Genomic DNA, 2,539 nt, shown 5'->3' with positions numbered 1-2,539 from the left:
CCTGCCCAAGCTGGGGGTCACCGCTGAACCAACCTACAAATTAAGCACATGGGATTTTTCTTCTTTCCCCAAGCTCAGTGGAAACTACACTTAAAAGCAGACATTAGAAGGGCTGGAGTCAAGCACAGCACTCTCAGGAAAAGAACCAATTAGGCATCACAGATCCACAAGCACTAAAGTCACTGCTCCAAAGCTCTCCCGATGGTCCTCCTCAAACCCACACAGCCCAGCGGCAGGCTAGGCGCGGCTGGCATGTACATGCGCGCACATCGTAGAGGAGTTTCCTGTAAACACCTGCCAACGGGCGGGCAAGAGACTCTAAATGACTAGAGCTGGGGAGCGAAACAGAGAAACCGTCACCATTGCTGGGGTCGGATGCAGTCAGCTACAAGAGCTAATAATACTCTACGGTTTCGAAGGCAGTATTAAGCCATATTAACAGTCACTGTCTAGTTGGTTTTTGTTTTGTTTTTTTTTAACCAAAGACTGCATAAATGATTTGATAGCCCAAAGACAAGAGAAAACCCAAGATAAGCTGAACTTTTTCTGGATGTTATTTCAGTTATTTCAAGAAATGCTGTGAGTTCTTCCCATGTAGCTCTGCACTAAAATTCTCTTAACAAAAGGGATAAATAAAATGAGTTGCACAAACATCTGTACAAGAAACTAACATAATATTATGCTGGTCAGGACCACACCGAGGTCTGCATAAATTAACTACAGATTAATTCCTGCTCTACTTGAACTTCAGGAGACCTCACCGAATGACTGATCTGCCTCAAGCTGCTTATTTTCAAGGGACAATCAGCTATTTTCAGGTGGGGATGGTGGCAGTGGTGTTAAAATTAAACAAGTAGAAAGAGACACCTCTACAGTTAAGAAAATGCAGAGTTCACTCTGTTTCTAAACGAGTCATCTGCTAACACCATGATATTTATTAGTGCAAAAATATAAAAATAAACTCCCCAACTCTATACCTATAAAAAGCAGAACTACATTTTCAGAGATGCAGAATCCAACATCACCACAGAGCAAGCATCTCGAAGTAGTTATGCTTCTTAAAAATGTTTTGATTCTGCAGTTCCACAGACACGTGAACATGGCCTCTTCTGAAGGGAAAAAGCTCACCACAAATACTCGAAATGCCAAGATGTTTCTCCATCTAAAAACCTCAACCATGCCACTTTCAGGTGACTCAAACCAGTGGGTTTGGCTCTCAGGAACTGACACCAGCAGCAACTAAAAACGCTGTCAGGGTGCAGGTAATTATCTGAACGCTCTGATGCGGAGTTTTGCTGGGCAAGTTGCTTCACCAGAGCCATTCCCACGCTCTGGGCTCTTGGAACACAGGGCCTGCAGCAGCTGAGAAAAGTAAAGTCTAAAAGAAGTGTTTACCCATCAAATACTTTAATCTGCTTTTGACTGAAAATAACAGATACATGGGAAAGCTGTCCCACGTCTCTGCAATATAAACAATTCCGCCAAGCCCCTAAAGTGAGTACACCTCTCTGCAGCACACGGGCAGTGGAAGACCATGCCAACCAACCCACAGCTCACCCACGAAGCCACAAACTGGACAAGGCGCAGTCCAGCGGAGCTTTGCTTTGCTGAGCACAAACAGGGCACGCTGCTCCAGGAGCTGGGGTGGCAGCAGCCCGTGATGCTGGTAACAGTCCAGAGAGCTCCGGCTCCCTGCTCCGCGGCACGACTTCCTTTCTCCCAGTGCTGTACCTCATGGTTTCCTGCCTTCCCACATCACGTTTACTTAAACGAGCTGAGAATGCAATTAACACCTCTCAGAATAATCAGGTTCTGGATTTGTCTAATTTGGGATCTCGCATCTGTAGATGGTCCAGCCTGGACAAGCACAGACCGTGTTTCAGAGGGGCTCAAACTACTGCCTCAAAGAGCAACCCTAAGGTCGTACCCTTAAAACTTCAGGGGCAGGAAAACAAAAAGGTCAGTTCCCACATTAGTTAATGACCACAGTTTGTAGGGAAGGCAAAACAAAAGGTGCTGGAGCAGAGAGCAGGTGTGGGGTAGGAACTGCAACTCCCTCGGGCCGGGAAAAGCTCCCCAATGACGAGACCCTCAAGATTCCCAAGCCTTCCACAAGTCCTAAGGAAAGAAAACCACTTCAAGGTGGCATCAGATGGGAGAGATTATCTGCAGTAGGTAGAAACTTTGAAGCAAGATTTAAACAACTCACTGGCATTTGGCATTTAGCCATGACCCAAAACACTTGTAAACTTCCGAAAGCCACCAGTCAGACCCCTGCAGAGAAAACCTCGTTCCCACCAATTCATAACTGCAGCAAAAGGAGGGCAAAGAGAAGAAGAGTTTTATTGGTTTTATTTTTAAAAAAGCACCACAGTGAGTAACACAGAAAAATATTAAAACAAAAGTATTAAATGTTACTGCTCCTGATAGGTTTGGAGATAGAACGCCAAAAGTACTATTAAACCTCTGCTTCCACAGCGCTGACCCCTTTTCCCACTACTCCTTGCTTTTATTATTTAATTAAAATTTGCTACTAAGG

Source organism: Buceros rhinoceros, unplaced genomic scaffold, assembly GCF_000710305.1.
Source record: "Buceros rhinoceros silvestris isolate BGI_N320 unplaced genomic scaffold, ASM71030v1 scaffold41794, whole genome shotgun sequence".
Lineage (NCBI taxonomy): Eukaryota > Metazoa > Chordata > Aves > Bucerotiformes > Bucerotidae > Buceros > Buceros rhinoceros.
The sequence above is the reverse complement of the archived record's forward strand: the minus strand, read 5'-3'. Positions refer to the sequence as shown.